Source organism: Pelodiscus sinensis, chromosome 11 (genome assembly GCF_049634645.1).
Source record: "Pelodiscus sinensis isolate JC-2024 chromosome 11, ASM4963464v1, whole genome shotgun sequence".
NCBI classification, from domain to species: Eukaryota; Metazoa; Chordata; order Testudines; family Trionychidae; genus Pelodiscus; species Pelodiscus sinensis.
The window spans coordinates 49,562,531-49,583,364 of NC_134721.1; the positions used below are offsets into that span (position 1 = coordinate 49,562,531).

Consider the following 20,834-nt stretch of genomic DNA (forward strand, 5'->3'; position numbering starts at 1 on the left):
TTAAATACCCTTTGTTTGTCACAGTAAAGACTTCAGCAGATTTGGAAGGGTGTATAGATGTTCTTTCAGTAGTATTTTAACTGTAACAGCTATGGCTACATTGCACATGAACAAAGCTCTTTGCAATAGAGTTTTCTGCAAAATGCTCCAAACACAAAATGTGTATGTTGGTATTTTAGTCAGAACTCCAGTGAACTATTTTTTTCCATTCCTCACAAATGAGTGTCTCAGAAAAACAATTATTTCCAACATTGCTTCTGGCCTTTTTGACTGTGAATTCAGAGAGGATTTTATCTCATATGCTGAAGTGAAAATTAAGTTTGTTTTTGTTAATGCGAGTCAAGAAGTAGTCATGATTCAGTGTGACAGGCTGAATGTAAGCCATATGAGCTGAGCTATATAAGCATAAAGGATGATTGTATTGCAGAATACCTCCAAGTAATTTTAGATTTTTGACACATTTACCACTTCACAAGTAGTGTTTTTTCTCTCCTTCTCCCTCCCTCCCTCCCCCTCAAGTACCAAGTATCTGATGTGATGAAAAATGTCTGCATTTTCTGTAGGAATAGTAAGTGTTTGATGACATTTTCTCTGCTACAGTGACTTTCTCATAGGACCATGGAATTTTCTCTGTAAAATATAATGGGAATGGAGTAATCCAGTAGTATATGTACACTTTTTCTACTTTGCTTAAAAATGACTTCACTGAAACCTTGAAGTGAATCAGACTGATACTAATCATTACCACTAGGCTATTAGTTAGTGATCTGTCAGTAGTTTCGCTGAATAGCTTTTCTACGTGCAGTGGTTTATGACAGTCTTTGGTGGTTGAGGATTTCATTTCCAAGTGGCATGTGGAGCTTAGCTCACTTGATTCTCATTAAATGAAACTAACTGGAGTTTCATGTTCATCAAGATCAATGTTTGTTCTTAAGAATCTTGCAACATCAGGCAGATTTCTATAGCTATTCTTACTCTGTGTGTGTGTGTGTGTGTGTGTGTGTGTGTGTGCTTTAAAGAAACATCTATCTTTTTTGATATTTCTTCTAAATTTGTGTAACATATCACTGTTGCATAGATGACAAATGAGAAGCTGAGAAGCCGTTTTAATTTTAACTCAAAATATTTGGCTTAGTAATAAATCGGTAAATCTCTGTGTCCCCTAACACTTTCAACTTAAACATTACAGCAAAGGATACTAGTTGAGGTCTATTTATGATCTACAGGCTAATGCTTCTATGAACAGTGTTCTCTAATATTTGTTGTGTATCTGTGAATATCATTGTGTGTTTGAAATTAATATAAGAACAAGTCACACATCAGAAATTGATTAGCTTAAATCTGCAGGACCAAATCCTGTTTTTACATCAGGGCGGATCTATCATAGGAGTGACTCTGGATAAAGTGTATATGAGAGCTGAACTTGGCCCAACAAATCTGAGCCAGTGGATTGCGACAGTTTAAATCACATTGGAGTTAGTGGAAACTCTTTCCACTGACTTTTGATGGCAATAAGGCCAAGCCCAGTTTGAAAGGAGATGGTCCAGATCATGGTGTATTTTTGTTGCTCAACATTGTGTGTTCACTCATATTGAACACTGTTTGGTTTTTTTAAGGAAAATGCCAGTAAAAAGTCCATTGTTAGGCTTCTAATGATCCCTTGCTCCATTTTCACAATAAGCTAACCAGTATATGCTCTGAATATATGGAATGTTAAATAGTTTCTGGCATTACTGCGCCCTGGCAGGAAGAACAGATGGTACTTTAAACAAGTTTTGCTATGGGATAAAATGTTCCAGGTCCCTGACAGATCGTATCCATCTGTAAGGAAGAAACAGGATTTGTGTAAAGTAAACAGGGTAGATTCAAACAAATTGAAATCAGACTCACAAGAAAAAGAGCCTTTGTGCCCTGCAGTGGTGGAAGCACATTGCTGTATTTGACCAGGAGGCACATTATTATTATTATTATTATTATTATTATTATTATTATTATTATTATTATTATTATTATTATTATTATTATTATTATTATTATTATCACTTATTATTTGCATTATCACAGTACCTAGGAGCCGTATCTATTGCCCGGGCTCTGTGTGCCAGGTGCTGTACAAACATAGAGCAAAAAGACAGTCCCTGTCCCCAGGTGCTATCTATGTTCTCCAGAATGGGTGTTGTCATGTTAAATGGAAGCATATTTTTGTCAGATGAATCCCAAATGGGGGATGTGATGGGATGAAGTCACAGAAGACCCTCTGGGTATTGTTCTACTGTATGCTGATCATGCCACTGACACCCGCTATCTGGGGCTCCCCATTACCCTGTCCTACTGGGCTACATCCTCTAGTCTCCCCCAGACAATGCAGACTGAACCACTTCAGCTCTGGGAGAATGCAGTTCTAGGGCACAGAACCCAGGAAATTAACTCCCAAAAGGAATCATCTCCTCCCAATAAATCTGTTTTTCTCTGTGTAAAAGCTCATTCAGGTAAGCCCCCTTATCAATGAAAGAGAGATACGCATACTGGTTGCTCCCCCAGATAACAGTTATTTACACTGGGCTTGTTAGTAAACAAAAGTGTTCTTATTAAGTACAAACAGTAGGATGTGAAGACAGATCAAAGTAAGTTACAAAATGAAAAGAAAAATGCATGACTAGTGCTAATACATTAAACTTATTAGTTTCTTAGCCTAAACAGATATTCTTATTTTAGGCAAGCCTTCAGGTCAAAGCTGATCTTTTAATCCGACTTGGTTTCCAGTTCTCTTTGTATTCTTGCATGCTAGGCCACTCCCGAGACCAGTTAAGGACAAAGACCTGATAACTTCTCCTTGCTTAAATAGTCTTTCCCCTAAGGCGGGAATCCTTTGTTTTCTATTCCCCATTCCATGGAAAATTACTTGGTGAAAATGGAATTCCAGTGTCAGGTGGTATGATCATACGTCTTATTAGTCCAATCACCTTTGGACTTACAGGACAGACAAGGCTGTTTATAAGTCGTTAAGTTGATCACCCAGTCATTGAGGCTACTGGAGTACCATTTATAGCCCTCATTAGCACATTTAAAACTATAAATAGTCTCATATATCCTACTTCTAACTTGACATACAAAGAAAGATACATGCACCGAAATAGGATATACAGATCCAGCAGGTTGTATCATTAAAATTGATAGGTTGCATGAGGTATTTTGTCCAAAGTATCTCTGAATAATATATATTTGTATTCATAAGCCAATTTCATAAAGCATGGCGGGGGACCATCAGGTGATTTAAAAAAAGAAGAAATGGAAAACTAGGGCATGGAAGACAATGCTCGGCCTGTGACGTAGAAGCGCCTAGTGAACAAGAACTTTTATATGGATTATCAAACAGGCACTGGGGGTGTGTGGTCTCCTTTGGCCATAAAGCTATATGGAAGAGGGAAGTACCAGTCCTCCCAGCCACATCCATTCTTGGCCAGAAGATGACTCGAACAGAAGAAGAGAGGACTTGGGCAGTTATGCAGCAGAAGTTTGAGATCTGCTTAAATGGGGACAGCTGTTGATGGTCTCAGTCTGTCCACGTTCCTACCACTTCCCCCTGGTATAGTGGCAGCACAGTCCTCCCCTGAAGTACGTGTATCGCTTTTTGTTACCACCATTATTTCAGCCACACCAACTACCGGCCACATACCCCTCCACAGTTTGGAAAAAGCTTAGGATGGGACGCCAACATGAAAAGGCTCAACACCTATGACTCTTTTTGGTACCCTAACTTAAATTGCCTTTGGAAGATAATGTGCTTTGTAGGATGGCTTGGATTTTCAACCCTTCCCTCAATGTATGCCTCTCTGGCTGTACAGAGCTGATCATCTACATCTCTTCTCCTCATTCCTAGATTCCATTCCACCTATATTGGTCTCCCTCTTACTAACTCAGCTGTGGGGAGCAGATGGTCTGAAAAAGAATATGGGGGTTCTTGACCTGCGCAGGTGGTAGTATCTAAATACATTATGGTCTCAATGACTGGACTATCCTTATAATACCCCTGTGCAGTAGTGAAGTATGGCTCTAGCCATGTTACATATGGGGAGCTGAGGTGCAGGAAGTCCCACAGGAAGTCTCTGAGAGCACAAGAAACTGAATATTGGATCTCCTGAGACTTGAGCTATTGCTCTTAACCATTGGACCATCCTTCTTCCCTTGCTGATATCTCCACCCAATTCAGGACTGACCTGGTTTTTCAGATGCACCGAAGAGTATGTCTACACTACAGATGGAAACATGCTTCCTAGTCCAGATAGAGAGAGAGGCTCTAAGTCTACTCAAGCTAGTGCATGAAAAATAACCATGAGTTGGTTTTAGCGCAGGTGGTGGCATGGGCTAGCCACCTGAGCTTGGGGTCTGGGCAGACTTGTGCTGCAATATCCCTACTGCTGTTTTTAACACACTAGTGTGAACAAGCCAATGCAAGTCTTTCTACCTGGTGTGACAGGCATGCTCCTACTTGGCGTTCAGACACACCCAAAGAGAAGACTGTTAGGTTCCTAAATCCCTTTGAAATTTGAGTACCTCACTCCTTTGGGTTTTTAAATCCCAAATAATTGAGGGGAAAGAGGGAACAAGAGTCATTTCAGAAAACAACCCCTCATTGTGTGCTGATCTAGTAGAAAACCAGAACTTCTTGGGTGGCTGAATATACTTGGTTTGGGGTTTATGCCTCAAATGCCATGCACATATAATGGCATAATATTTCCTTTAAATCTATAGCATACCATGATTCCAGAGCCAGAATATATTTTATATGAATGTCTCTGTCCTCAGGTTAGTCCTCTCTGGACTTGGTTCATTTTTCAGTTTATTTTTTAGTTTTCAAGTACCTAAATGGGTGTTACAAGGAGGAGGGAGAAAAATTGTTCTCCTTTCCCTCCGATGATAGGAGAAGAAGCAATGGGCTTAAATTACAGCAAATGAGGTTTAGGTTGGACGTTAGGAAAAACTTCCTAAATGTCCGGGTGATTAAGCACTAAAATAAATTGCCTAGGAAAATTGTGGAACTTTCATCACTGGAGATACTTAAGAGCAGGTTAAATAAACATCTGTCAGGGAGGATCTAGATCGGGGCGGACAATAATTTTTGAATGGGGGACACTTCACACATTTTGGAAATGGTTGCGGGCCTTGGGTGAAAGGGGTGGGGCCTTGAGAGGAAGCAGGCTGTTCCTTCTAGATCTGGCCCAACCCTGATGGGAGGAGGAGACTTCGTGTGCTCCCCCACCTCCAGACCCTGATTGGCCTGGGGGTGAGGGAGTGCATGAAGTCTCTTGCCCGCCTTTGTCCTGCCAGGGGTGCGTGGTGCCTAGAGGGAACCACCAGCCATTTTCAACAGCTGGTGGTTCCCTCTAGGCACTGTGCACCTGTAGCGGTAAGAAGAGACCTCAGGCACTCCCCCTCCTCACGCCCTCAGGCCAATCAAGGCTTGGGAGTGTGCAGTCTCTCACTCCATGCCCTGCCAGTGGTGTATGGCATGTAGAGGGAAACACCATCTGGTTTGAACAGCTGGTGGTTCCCTTTGGCAGGGGGAGGAGACTTTGCACACTCCCTCATTCCCGGGGCTCAATTGGCCTGAGCGGGGAGGAGGGGGAGTGGGGGAGGAGCAGGGCACCCACAGGCCAGATCAAATGGCTTGTGAGGGGCTGGATCCGGCCCGCGGACCATATCTTGCCCACCCCTGGTCTAGATGGTGCTTGGTCCTGCTATGTGAGGGCAGGGGGCTGGACTTGATGGCCTCTTGAAGTCCCTTCCAGTTCTAATATTTTGTGATTCTGTGATTTGAGATCACAATGAGTAAACTCTGGTCTCAATTAGTTACATTGCTTCCACAGTCATATCTCAAAAGTATGTTTAATGTTCATGTGAAGTTTTGTAAACCTCTTTTTTCCCCTAGGACATTGTGCCCACTGTATTTGAACCTGTGACAGAGCTACATAAGTGAAAAATCTTGCAGGGTGAGGGAACCTCAGTGGATGTGGCTCAGTAAGAAAAGAGTTCAGCACAAGGTTGTGACTTCCTGCTGTCAGATTTTAGATCTTCCAGTTTAGATGTCTGGAGGGCAAATCTTGCCTCTTCAATGGGGAAAATTCGAGGGAAACTGCGAGCTGAAGAGGCAGGGGACACACCGAATTTAACTGTAATGACCTGAGGTGGCATTTTGGTGACATGATGGAAGATGCATTTTAGCTGTAATCACTCAGGTTTATTTCTATTGAGCTCTGACTCTCCCATCCAACTGCATTTTTCTCTTTTAACAGGGCAATTTCCCTCCCCGGGATTCCTGCACATCATTTATTTCTGTCATATTAATTTTACTTCCTCTACAGTCTAGTCCAGCATCACTATGTGGAATCAGCGTGGTGCTAGTGTATATTAGCTCATTCTCATTTTCTTTTATCAACAATTTCTTTTTTCTCACTTAATTCCTTTTATGTTTATAATTTTTCATTTACAGGAAAAGAGAAGGAAAGCTACCTCTTGTCAAACGGAAAAACACTAATAAAAAGTATGAACGGTTCATATGGAGAATATTAAATTCTAACAAATTGTGTTCACTGGTCCAAAGCAAGCTTGGAGTAATTATTTTTAATGAAAATCTGACTTAATTTATTATGTGGCTTATCCATTCAGAAAAACTAAGAAAGGCACATTCTCATTATTTAACTAAGTATATTTCTCATAAAGTAAAGGATTTATTAAAATGATCTTTTTCATTTGATGTTACTGGGAGGAATCAGTCTGTATATAAATTTAATGAAGGAGTCAAGCATTCATATCTCTAATTATCATGGCAAGGTTTAAGATTCTGGCTCTATACTACCATAGCACCAGCATTTGTGTTTGGCCTGGTATAAAAAGAGAATATTTTTACTGATTTTTTTTTTTTAATAAAAAAATCTAGTAAAACCCAGATATTTTTTATGAAGTTTATTTCAGATGTGTGAAGGAATTGACCTATTGCACTCAGGGCTGGAAAACTCAGGCATAGTAATACAGGTTGAATTTCTCTGGTCCAGCACCCTTGAGACCTGACCAGTCCCGAATGAGGGAATTTGTGAGACCTAGGGAGGTTTCCTGCTGCGGCCCTGGCAGTCTGGTCTGCTGCAATTCTGGTTACCAGGGCTGCTGGGGCTGTTGCGCCTGTTGTGTACCTTGCTCTGCCTCCGATACTGGGGCTGCCACGCCTGCCACGTCCTTGGCCCCACTACTGGGGCTGCTGCAGCCCTGACTGTGCTCCCGCCCCAGTCTCAACCCAGTGCTTCAGGACTCACAGCTAGGACTTTCTAGTCCAGGAACATCTGTGGTCCTGAAGGACCAGGGATGTTGCTGGACGAGGGAGTCCCGGTTTTTGGAGGTCCAACCTGTAGCATTATGCTAGTGAATAAGAGCCTGAAACTGGGGGAAAAAAAAATAAAAGTAAAATTAAGAAAAACAATGGGGGAAAATCAAGTTTAATATGAAGGGCAAAAAATAAATAGAAAACAATAGAGGAAGGGTCTAATTTTAGTTTTTGATGATCTTTTTATATATAAGCATTTTTTTTTAAAAAAACTACCTTTTAATTATGAATGTCAAGATTCTTGCAAACTTGGGATCAGATGTGAGGATGCTTACTACTGGGCGTAAGATTCTGATTGAGGAAAGTATCTCCATTCGGGACAACCCTTAGCCATATGTTTAAGTAAATAGGACTTTTGTATGTGTTTTGTGTTATTTCAAGTAGGGAAGATGTTAAGTGTGTAATAAATCTTGGTTTTGGTAAAGCTTTTGATACCGACACATGACAGTCTCCTAAGCAAACTATGTAGTCTAGAGGAAATTACTGTAGGGTGGGTGTGAAAATATAACACTGTTCACACCTTACACACTATTGTAGTAGTTTTTGTACAAGACTACTCTTGTAGAGTATAATTTGAAAACTCATAATTTGCTGGTCAATATCATCCTGATAAAACGTGTGTGGCAATGTTGTGTAAGATAAAAGTTCCAAACCCCACAGCCTTGCCCTACCAGAAGCTTGGTCTGTCCTAAACAAAGGTATGTGTGCTCTGCTTAATTTGCATTTAATCAGTAAATAGAATCTTCAAGCTGGAAGGGAAGACTGTATAAAATGAAACAGGTTAAAAAAAAACCCAGTAGAAAGTATTCTTCCATATAGACTGTTTGTTATTGTCCAGCTGGAAATGTTTTTCTAGAGGGGATGTCACGGGGCTGGTGCCCACACCCCTTGGGGGTCAATATGGCTCAGCGGCCAAGTCTCCAACTCCCCCGGTCTGGGGGTCAATATGGTCCAGAGGCCAAGTCTCTAATGCCCCTTGTTGGGGGGCATAAGGATGTGGTGGGGTAGGAGGGCCCGGGTCCTTCCTCTCCACTGGGCCCCAGCTCAGGGCCCTATCAGTGATGGGTGGTTCCCACCACTGGCTCGGCGAAGAGTCCTTCCTGAAACGCATCAAGTCCTCTGGGGCACCTCCTGCTCCCCGCCCTGGGCTGCTTCCTACCCTGTCCCCAGGACCGGTGTAGGCCCCACCTATGCATGAAGATCTCGCTGCGGTAGCGGTGTTGGTAGGGGCGTCTGATGAGGTGGCGACAGTTGGCGGGGTGACAGCTGGTGCAGTGACAGCGGTTAGGTTGGCTGCAGGCCCTGTTGGGCATGGTGGCTGATGTCAGCGCGGTGGTTGTGGCTATAGCTCTGGCTGGGGCGGCGCGTCGGGCTCCACCAGCCACAGCGGCTGCTCCTGTGCTCCAGCAGGAGCTCCTTCCCCTTCGGAGGTCAGCCCCAACGGAGCTGCTTCTCTGGCCTTTATACCAGGCCTGCAGTTGGAACATGCCCAGCAAGGTCGCAGGGGAGGGGCCTTCTCAGCCCAGCAGGCCTGGTTAGCCTCCCCTCAGCCAGTGCAGGGCTGGGCCGCCCCGTTACAGGGGGATCGAAACTATGAACAGATAAACAGGAGGGACAAGCGCTTCAAGGTACCGCCTTCTCTCTCTCTACCTGCCTGTTGCATTCACGGCATCTGAAGAGAAAATGGAAGTAATCATTGGACTTTAGAGGAGGGGTCTTGACAGAGTTTGGTCAGTAGGACTGGTGAAAAACTTGGCTTGAATCGGATATAAGTGGTTAAATTAGGCTTTTAGGAAATGTTTTATTTTTATTTTTCTTGTAACCATTTCTGAGTTTCATGCCTCACTATTTGTGCTCATTTAAAATCTCTCTTTGTAGTTAATACACTTGTTTTACTATGTTATGGAATCCAATGTGTTTCATATGAAGTGTTAGAATAATTATTTAACTATTATTCCCCTTAGGAAGGAGCTGGGCCGTACAGATTTCTGGAGGGAAATCTTTGTCTGGGATTGCGTTGGGGTGTGTATGTTGGTGTGCTGCAGGATAGCCAAGGTTGGTGGGAACCAGAGGGTAACCCAAGCAGGCATGTGAATGGGTACCCAGTTACCTGATAAGCATCACCCTTAATGGGCAATGCTTATGCAGTATTAGTTAACTGTTACCCAGGGGCAGTCCCCCACCATACTGCTGGCTCTGAGCCCATGCAGGCTGGGAGTTGGCAGCCTTGTGGCAGACTGGCTAACTAGTTTAATGGGATTTTACAACCCTAAACCCAAGTGTGGTTGGCAGGCTGCAGTCACACACAGACATAGCATGTGGCTTCCATGATGGACTAAAGCTTCTGAGCAGCCCAGGGGAGAGTTAGTGCCACAAAGCATTATAAGGGACCCAAAGTTGCAAGGCAAGGGTAACACAGCTGCTCATTAGTTTGGACTATATCTTGGTATGTCACAGTGGGTGCAAAACTGGTACAGATCATATTCAAATTGTATCAGTGGTTCACTGTCAAGCTGCAGGGATGTATTTTGTGGGTTCCTACAGGTTTCTGTCGGAGGTCTGGGATGAATCAATATTGTCATTAATAAGTTGGATGATGGAGTGGAGAGTTTGCTTATAGCACTGACTAGTGACACCACACTGGGAAGGGTTGCAAACACTTTGGAGGACAGGATTAGAAATGCAAAGTAACCTTGCTGGTTTCAGAGCAGTTCTCCATTGTATCAAGATGAAATTCAGAAAAAACAAATACAAAGTACAGTACTACACTTAGGAAGGAAAAATCAAATGCACAACTACAAAATGGGGACTGCCTGGCTAGGCAGTAGTACTGCTGACGAAGATTTGGGGATGCAGTGGATTGAAAACTGAATACGAGCCACCAATTTTTATGCAGTTGCAAAAAAATATATAAAAAATAAAAAAGTTAGCATCATTCTGGGGCATATAAACCAGAATGTCAAACATAAGACACAGGAAGTAATTGTCACACTTGAGCACTTTTGAGACCTATACTGGAGTGGGGGGGACACCAGTTCGGGTACTCCACTGAGAGATGTGGGTACATTACAGAGAGTCCAGAGAAGAGTAATAAAAGATTTAAACACTTGCACTTTGAATAAGGGTTAAATAATGTGGGCATGCTTAGTCTTGAGACAAGAAGATTGAGGGGGAGAATCTGATCCCAGGGCTTAACATATTTGATGATTGGTATTAAAAGGATGGTGAATAATTGTACTCTGTGTTGCCTGAAGAGAGGGTAAGAAGGAATCAGTGTAATGTGCAGTAGGGGAGGCTTAGGGTAGATCTTAGGATAATTTTTCCAACTAAAAGGGTAATTCAGTTCTGGAATAGGAAGGTCGTGGAATCCCCATCATTGGAGGTTTTCAAGCTGCGGGGAAAGTGGAGCAAGTGTGCCCACTGATTGCAGGGTGTCGGGGGACAACCTCCCCTGGGGGGGTGCCACCCATGTCCAGGGCATAGTTTAGACCTCTCGGACCTAGTCTCCCAGTATGCTGCCCCTGTACTAGGGGAAATGCAGCCCACTGGCCTAGTCTCCCAGTATGCTGCCCCAGTATAAGGGGATCTATGGCCCACTGGCCTAGTCTTAAAGTACGATATCCCTGTCTCAGGGGAAATACGGCCTCCTGGCCTAGTCCTTTGTATGCAGGGTCTGAGGCCTAGTCCTTCAGCCGAGCCCCCACTCGCCGGGGTTCAGGGCAGGAGGGGTGGGGGGCCCCGGGCCCTCCTTCTCCACCAGGCCCCGACCCAGGGGCCTATCAGTGGCGGGCGGCTCCCACCACTGCGCCGAGCCCTCAGGGGCTTTTCTAGCTCCCTGTCCTGGGTTGCTTCCTACCCCCTTCCCCAGCCTGTCGCGGTCCCACCTGTTGGCGCAAGTCGGGTGGTGGTAGCGGCAGCTCCCCAGTTGGCGTTGGGGTTTGTGGTGGCAGGTCTGGTGCCTGGGTCGCAGGGGGTGTCATTGGAGTCGAGTCCGGCTTGGGCCTGGCAGCGGTGCATCCAGCTGGCCTGGCGACTCCCTCTCTGGCGGTCGGGTCTGCGGCTCGGGAGGTTGGGCGCTAGCTCTGGCTCCGACAGCGGTCTGCCTCTTCTGAGCAGGCCTTCAGCCTTTTATACCTTGGCTCCTCTGGGAGCATGCCCAGTAGGGCTGTGTGTGGGTGGGGCCCTCTCGGCTCCCTGCGCCAGGTGGTTTCCCTTGGCTTGAGTGGGGGGAGGGACTGCCCCATCACACAGGGGTATATGACCACTGCTTTTGCACTGTGCCAGGCTCCCCCAGTAATCCCTGAGGCTGGGTCTCTCATGGGACAGGGTGCTATTGGAGGTAGAGGGCAGAGTGGTAATGGGAAGTGGTGGGACTTGGAAGAAGGGTTCGGACACTTCTTCTCCCCACCCACTGCCTGGCTGCTGGGTCTCCCGGTCCAGATCATAATTATACTCTGGCCTGTAGATGGCCCGCAGGCCGGGAGTTTGAGACCCCCTGGTCTAGATGATCTCTCAAGTCCCTTCTAGCCCTATGTTTCTGTAATTGTATGTACTTACTTGCTGCCCTAGCCCTAATTCACTACAGTACTTAACCACAAGTCTAACTTTAAGCACATGAATGGTCCTTCTGAAGTCCAGTGAGTCCTTCTACGCCTGATCATAGCTGTTGGTTGGCTCAGACCTCTTGTTTTTGTTAGGGCGGTTCACTTGTATTTGTCAGTACATTTTTAAAGCAAAATTTCATGCAGAACTATAAAATACATATTATTTATGTAAAAGATCATGTGGTAACGAAAAAATGTAATGTATAGTTTAAACAGGAAATGAGCCTAGATCTTCTAACACCATTCTGGTTTGTAGGGTAGGCGTGGTACCAAACCACAAGCTCATCGTAAATCTAGGAGCTATATACATGTATCTAAGGGCAGAATTTGTCCATAAATATTGAAGTCTAGAACAAACCCTATATTAGTAAGTACAGCTGTACAACAGACAGGGAAAGACACTGTTTTTGTTCAGAAGAATTAATCATCCAAATTAGGGATATATCTCAGACATTTTGGGCCTTGTCCAAAACCCACTGAGGTCAGTGGAAAGAGTCCAGGAGCCAGGTTTACGTGCATATAAGAAAATGAAGAGGTCATAGGTGGCGGTGGTGTTGTCGTAGGTGGACAAAACATTTGAGAGGGAGTAGAAGAAATAGAGGAGAGATAGCGGGGACAGATGTGTGTCAGAGGGCCCAGTGGAACAAAGATCATCAGAGAGTATGGGAAGTGGAAAGGGTGGAATGAAGGGAGAGCTGGAACAGGGACAGATGTCACTGTAGATGAGAAAGCAGGCAGAGTAGTGTAATATGGGTTATGGATTTGCGAGTGTGGGAGGCTGAGAAAGGGAGGAGGTGAGGAAAAGGGGAAGGTTCAAGATATGATGCAAGAAGTTGAAGGAACAGACTATAATATATTGAAGGGGTGTGGTGGGAGCCATGGTTGATTAATGGCTGCCCATGATGAGTAATGGTGATTCAGTTGGGAACTCGGTGATTGGGGAAGTGCAGTAGATTTGCCTGAGATCAATAGGAATGAAACAAGCGGATAGCATGATAACAGCTAAGAAGGTGAATGGTTGACAATACAAAATCTACAGTAGAGTCATGGAGTAAGCCAGATCTAAGGCTTAAAGCGGGAGTTATGAGGTGGGAGAATAGCTGTCTATCTCAAAAGATTTGAGTCTGAGGTAAAGATAATTAGGATGTAAATAACTTGTAAGCTACGGAGTGAACAAATCCTTCGTTCCTATATGAACTATTTTTACCTAAAGATGTCAAAGCATTTCACGAAGATCGGTGGCCAAGATTTTCAAAATGGACTAGTGACTGTGGGGACCACAATTGTGGATAACTAACTTGAGACATTTTGAAGGGGCCTGGTTTTCAGAGATCAGGAACAAAGTGTTCTCTGGAAGTCAGGGCCTCTTAAAGCACTTCAGATCAAACAATTTGAAAATCATGACTTCTAAGGATTAGTTCCTCACCCTCTCAAATGGGACAAAGAGGGGAGGACCCAGATCCTCAAAGGCATTTAGGGGACTAACTGCCATTGATTGATTAAAATGGGAGTTCGGTGCCTAAATGCCTTTTGAAGATCTGGGACTAGATGACTTGCCTGTCTTTGCCCAACTGATCTATAGCATAGCAGGAAACAGAAAGGCTACGTCTACACTGGCACAGATGCTTTTGCACAGAAGATGTGCTTTTGCACAAAAGCATCCGTGCCAGTGTAGATGCTTTCTTGCACAAGAAAGCTCCGATGGCCATTTTAGCCGTCGGGCTTTCTTGCGCAAGAAATTAATGTTGCCTGTCAACACTGGCCTCTTGTGCAAGAATACTTGCGCAAGAGGGTTTATCCCTGAGCGGGAGCGTCAGAGTATTTGCGCAAGAAGCACTGATTTCGTACATTAGAACGTCAGTGTTCTTGCGCAAGTACTCGCGGCCAGTGTAGACAGGTGGCAAGATTTTGCGCAAAAGCAGTTGCTTTTGCGCAAAATCTTGCCAATGTAGACACAGCCAAAGAGAACCTCTTAGCCCTATGCTCAGTCCATGAGGCCAAGAACATTTCTAGCCCAGAGAATCACGTAGCAACTCTTCAACAGATTTTTGCCATCACTGCAGCACACTGAAAAACAAACACTCGCTAGAAGACTGGGAGGAACTGTGAGTGTAACTTCTAGTAGCTGCATCTGGCAGTATTGTTTGTGAGTGATAGAAATGTAGACGAAATAGCAAGACATGCATCTTTTCACATTTCTGTATCCAGCAAACAAAATTAATTCTATTGTCTTTTACGGAAAGCTTGTGTAGGAACTGCTTTGATTGATGGATTACATCTGCAGTTGCAGACTAAGGGGATGATAGATGCAGGCTTCAGTTACAGGGATTTCACTTTTCATTCAGGAAAAAACCTGAAGATTTCTTTCCAGCACATTTTATCTTGGCATTAGAACTTTTCAAAGGGCTCCACAAATGGCGGGCTTTGATTTCCACTTGTTTGAAGTCAGTAGTAATTAACATCTCTTTGAGAAGGTTCTAACCAAATGTTCTAGTTTTGTCCTCCATTAAAATAATAATTTTTGCTCTTGGCTAAAAGATGTTAATGAGTGGTTATAAAAGTCCCATCTTGGAAGTATTATTGTCAGCAGTCTGAGAGCGGGAGCAAGTTGTCAGAGTACAATTGGAGGTTCACAGAAGACATGGAAAACTTATAATTAGCATCATAAATCCTAAAGACTAATGATTTTATTATGGCATAAGCTTTCATGAATTGTAACTCACTTCATCAGATGCATGAAGTGAAGGAAAAAGAAACAGATAGTAGCGATACAGAGATGTTACATTAGTGCTAATTCAATCAGGGTGGATGTGGATAAGAAGGTGAAAATGTGGAAAATTACTAATGAGAGAGTCATTCCCAGTTCCTATTCAAACCCATTCTGATGATGGCACAATTGCATATGAATTCCAGCTCAGCAGTTTCACTTTGCAGCCTGTTTTTGAAGTTTTTTTCCTTTGAGGATGCTAACTTTCAAGCCTGTAACTGTGTCCAGAGAGGTTAAAATATTCTTCCACTGGTTTTTGTATGTTACTCTTCTTGATGTCTGTTTTTGTGTCCTTTTATTTTATTGTACAGAGACAGTCCAGTTTGTCCAGCATATATGGCAGAGGGGCATTTCTAGCACATGATGGCATATCGCATTAGATAAATGAGCCTTTGATGGTACATCTGATGTGGTTAGGTCCTATGATGGTGTCACTAGGGTAGATGTGTGGACAGAGTGGGCAACGGGATTATTGCAGGGATTGGTTCCTGGGTTAGTGTTTCTGTTCTGGGGTGCGTGGTAGGTGGAGAGTACACATTTTGAGGGGGGCTATCTATAAGCAAGGACTGGTGTTCAGTCCATTGTAGACTTGTGATTGGGTGGAGTTCTTTTTTTGTGGGGGGGAGAGATGTGTGCCTGGAAATATTACAATATTCTCTTTCCTCTCTGCCTAGTCTACTAAACATATTTGGGCAAAGAGATAACAAGCTGCCACTTAGATTAAGAAGGCTGTGGATACCACATGGCAAGACTGAATTATTTTATCCTTTTCATGGGGACTCTAGACCTATGAGGGCTCTGGTCTGATATGGATGGCCATGGAGACTGGAGGAGAGAAGTGGGGATGTGAGAAGGTAGAGCAAGGGAGGAGACCAAGTCCATGCATGGTGCTCAGATTTCCACCTGGAAAGCCAGAGATTTTACCTCTAGGGAGCTCTGGAACCTCCATCAAGATCCCACCCAGGGCTGCTCTGTGAAGTCCTAGGGGAAAGTCCAGTCTAAGGGGGCAGTTCCTACAGAATCTATACTGCCCCTACAGAATGCTCCACTGCTGCTATTTTGAAATAGCTCCTCCCCAGTGCCATTCAAAATAATTACTCCCCAGTGTCTCCAGGGGCTCTAAATTGAGGTAGCACATCCATATTAGGGGAGCCTACCTTGGACTGATTTTGAGGCTTCCCTGTAGTATAGACGTGCTATTTCAAAATAAGCTATTTCGGAGTATTTCTTCTGGAATAGCTTATTCCGAAATAAGTGTGCTGTGTAGACGTACCCTTAGTGAACAGTCCCACAGAAGTCAGTGGGAGCGTTTGTACAGTACTGGGCCACTGAGCATGTGCAAGGATATCAGACTCTGGCTCCTGAGCTTTATACCTGGCGCCCAGGGTCTGCAGTCTTTCTGTGTGGAGGTGGTGAGGGTAGCTCACTTTATACTGATGGTATGTCCATGCCATGCCAATCATTGGAGAATACGACTTTGGGGTAATACTAAGTAAACGATAGCACAGGAATTGCAGTAGACACTCAGGCAAACTTTCATTGACTTGAGTGGAAGTTTCATTGACTGAGAATGAGGACCCAGTCATCCTTTCATGGGCATTGCCCCTTGCAGAGCTTTGATTTCTCCCAGCAGAGGCAGAATCCATGCAATCCCTTGAGAGCATGGCTCTCACAGAAGACTTTGTGCTAAGGCTTTGCTTGACGGCAGCTCCCTACCCCTCATAACCAGCCTCTGAAGGGGAAGGATTCTACACTATGGAAAGTAAAACAGCACAAATTACTGTGAGCTCCATTTCAGTCACTTACACTGTCGTGTCTCAAGAGCTAGAACTCAGCTGCCAACCCACCTACTCTCAACCCCACAGAGTTGGTTCAGTGGAAGGGAGATGAAGCTGTGGAGTTGACTTTCACTTCTTCCATTGTTCTCTCAGCCAATCAGCAGGTGTACGTGCTCCTCTATTTCTGGAACTAAGACCATCACGAAGCCTATCTGGTCTGATATTTGTAGGTTTGACATATTGCTGTGCCCACATTTTGACTCTGCACATATAGAATTTTGCTCCCGGGCATGGCATTTTTATCTCTTAGCCAAGCACATTTTGACAGGGGAGACAGTAGAAAGTGATATATTCTCAGCTGTGTGTGGGAGAGCACAGATGAAGAAAGAAATCAGTTTGCTGCTACAGTTGGTTCTTGGAATCCTGCTAAGAAAGAAAGTTCGATCGTAGATTCTAGTGTGTGTTTGCCACTTTACAAAACCACTACGCAATATGGAGGGGAAACGTTTGTGACTGGCAGCAGGCACATGTGTTGCATATTGACACAGTGGTACGTTGCTAGAGTTCTGTGTGCCTCGCCCTGTTGGCTGCAATCTGTCTTTCACAGAAGTATGAAATGCCATGGAGAAAACCAGAATAAGAAAGAGATTGATGGATGTGGGTGGAATAAAACTTACTCTGCAGTTTAACATGTTACAGGATACAACAATGGAAATCCAAAATTAGTCATTATTAGTCAAAATTAGCCAGAGGAGGCTGTGAAGGCTAGGACTATAACAGAGTTTAAAGAGAAGCTGGATAAATTCATGGAGGTTAGGTCCATAAAAGGCTATTAGCCAGGGGATAAAATGGTGTCCTTGGCCTCTGTCAGAGGCTGGAGAGGGATGGCAGGAGACAAATCGCTTGATCATTGTCTTAGGTCCACCCTCTCTGGGGCACCTGGTGTTGGTCGCTGTCGGCAGACAGGATACTGGGCTAGATGGACCTTTGGTCTGACCCAGTACGGCCGTTCTTATGTTTTTATGTCATGAAAATGTCAATGTCCCGACAAGTTTGACTGCTTTATTTACCCTCATAAATATTAGATGATGGTATCAAGATTTATTGACACAAGTGGCTCTTCAGGAGTCCTTTGTCAGAATGAAACCAAATCCTGTGTGTTACCCTGGGAATCTAACGCTAATAGACTATACAAGGCTCTTGATCTGACTTGAAGACGAGCTGAGCCAAGAGGGAGCTCATTAATGGACTTGGAAGCATTTTTGCCTTTGGGGTGGTGATGTAAAGCTGTGAGAGCACACTTTGCTGTTCCATTTCAGGGTTTGTCAAGCAGGTACAGTTGTTAATGATGTTGAAACACTTCCTACATAATCCAGTGGAGTTCTGGGGTCTCCTGCCCCCCTGAACAGTCACTTACAGTATTTTCTCCTTTCATCTACTTTCATTCAATAAAGTAAATACTGTTCTAGCAGGACTACTCATGAGAGTTAGACAGTAAATAGACAGGTTTCCATCTGTTGCTTATATTCAGTTTTAAAACCACATGCTCCCTAGAGAGTGGAGAATGTCTGCATTGTAGATCCTCACATGCGTTGGGCTGTTAGGTTCAAAGCACCTTAGGAGTACTGTACTGTTGCCACATGCTTGTAGATCCCCACATGCTTTCATCTAAGTTGGAGCATTAATTGGCACGTAATAATTTAATATTGGGAGGAGAGGGCTCTCAATACTTGCATGACATAGTCTGAGATCACTGCTCCTTTTGCTCTCAAATTTCTGATGGAGAGGGTGAATAGAAACCCTTTGTATGTGAGCTGAAGGAAGAGAGAGAAAAGGAGACAAAGACTAGAATGTATCATATCAGGTCTACAATAGGGGACAAAGTCAAACTAGGATACAAAACTCCAGCTAGGTGATTAGGTAACTAGCACAGCTGGAGTCAACGTACCTCAAGTTGAATTTCTGTGGCATCCCCACTGCGGGAGGGAGTACCAGAATCAATGGGGCATGATCAGCAGTTGATTTAGAGGGTCCTTACTAGACCCACTAAATCAAACCCCAGGAGATTGATCTCAGTTTTTCTCAGGTAAAACTCTGGAAAATTTGGTCTATAGTTTCCTGAGTGTTCTTACCTATTTTAGTAATCTATCTGCATTTTTATACTACTCTCATCACAGTACCATCTTGGTTGCATACATACCGATGTTCATGGTGTTGAACTAATTTTACATGTGTGATATGGCATCTATGTAATAGTGTTGCCAAATTTGCACTGCTTACATATAATAGAATATTCTGCACATGTGTTGCACAGTCTAAGTCTGTGCGGTGAGGAGCTTCTTTTATGTATTCCATGTGCACTGTGAGAGCACAGTAGTTCTGTTTGCTTGTGGAAGCTGCATTGTGACCCGTGAGAACAGAGAAGTTTGTGTTGGCGGCACGTTGTCAAAATTTGTTTGTATTTCTTCCGGATTTTTTGAGTGTTGTGCAATTAGAGGGGGCTATATGAGCAAATTCAATGGTCTTAACTTTGTGACCTAGATAATTTATTTCTTATAAATTAAACATATTTACTGTAATTTCAAAGATGAATATGAAACAGATTTCCTACATAACAGACCTAAGTAGCTAGCAAGGCTGTATGTTCCAAGATATAATGCATGAAAATCAGGGTTTGCATGAAAATCAGGGTGGTCCAGTGAGACCCCCGACCCTGAGCCCTGAGCTTCGAATGGCCGTTCTGGGTCAGACCAAAGGTCCATCTAGCCCAGTAGCCTGTCTGCCGACAGTGGCCAACACTAGGGACCCTAGAGGGGATGGACCGAAACAATGACCAAGCCATTTGTCTCGTGCCATCCCTCTCCAGCCTTCCACAAACAGAGGCCAGGGACACCATTTCTACCCCCTGGCTAATAGCACTCCATGGACCCAACCTCCATGACTTTATCTCACTTCTCTTTAAACTCTGTTCTAGTTCTAGCCTTCACAGCCTCCTGCAGCAAGGAGTTCCATAGGTTGATTATTTGCTTTGTGAAGAAGAACTTTCTGTTATTAGTTTTAAGCCTGCTACCCATTCATTTCATTTGGTGTCCTCTAGTCCTTCTATAATGGGCACTAATGAAGAACTTTTCTTTATGCACCGTCTCCACACCACTCATGCTTTTATAGACCTCTATCATATCCCCCCTCAGTCTCCTCTTTTCTGAGCTGAAAAGTCCCAGTCTCTTTAGCCTCTCTTCATATGGGACCTGTTCCAAACCCCTGATCATTTTAGTTGCCCTCCCCTCTCCCACCCTCTCTCTTCCCCTCTCCCACCTCCTTTTCCCAGTCTCCCCGAGTTTTGTTCAATAAAGAGAGTTTCTATTTTTGAACACACATATCCTTTATTTTGTACATCAGGAAGGGGGGCTAGGGAGGGGTAAGTGGAAGGAGGTGAGGGAGGAATGGGGTACGAGCCCCCGATGGGGAGGACTGGGGTGGCTCTGCGGGCTCCTCGGGGTGGAAGCTCTCCTGCAGCTCCCCAATTAACCCCCCCCCCCCCCCCCGGATGGCAGCCTGCGGCAAGTGCAGCCGGGCTGATGGCCAAGTGCTGTGATGTGCCGAGTGTGGGCACTCAGGGCACTCCAAGCCAGGCCTGCTTTGCAAGTGGGGAACCCCTGAGAACTGTCTGTCCGGGGTGGGCGTCGGGTCCCTTTAAGCACAGCCCTCAGCTAGCCTGAGACAGCAGCTCCACGCTCTAAGTCCTAATCTGATGCCCTTCCAGCACTGCTTCCGGCCATCCTTAACCTCTGTTCAGGGTCCACTCAATGTGGACATGCTAGTTCGAATTAGCAAAATGATAATTCGAACTAGCTTTTAGGTCTAGATGCACTAATTCGAATTAGCTTAGTTCGAATTAACTAATTCGAATTAAGTTAGTTCAAATTAGTGCTGTAGTGTAGACATACCCTAGTGCTGTAGTGTATACAAATGCAGGAAGTATGGGGAATAAGCAGGAAGAACTGGAAATGCTAGTAAATGAACACAACTATGACATAGTTGGTATTCCAAAGACTTGGTGGAATAACGCACACAATTGAAATATTGATAGAAATGTAGCCGTGTTAGTCTGGTGTAGCTAAAACAAAATACAGGACTTCAAAGACTAACAAGATGGTTTATTAGGTGATGAGCTTTCGTGGGCCAGACCCACTTCCTCAGATCAAATAGTGGAAGAAAATTGTCACAACCGTATACAGGCAGTCCCCGGGTTACATGGATCCGACTTGCATTGGATCCCTACTTACAAACGGGGTGAGGCAACCCCGCAC

The 20,834-nt window shown here is 44.3% G+C and overlaps 1 protein-coding gene across 6 annotated transcripts in view; it reads left to right on the plus strand.

Annotated features, from left to right (window-relative positions):
- FBLN2 (fibulin 2) overlaps positions 1–20,834 on the plus strand; it is a 186,096-nt gene that overhangs the window by 24,620 nt on the left and 140,642 nt on the right. The window lies entirely within an intron of this gene.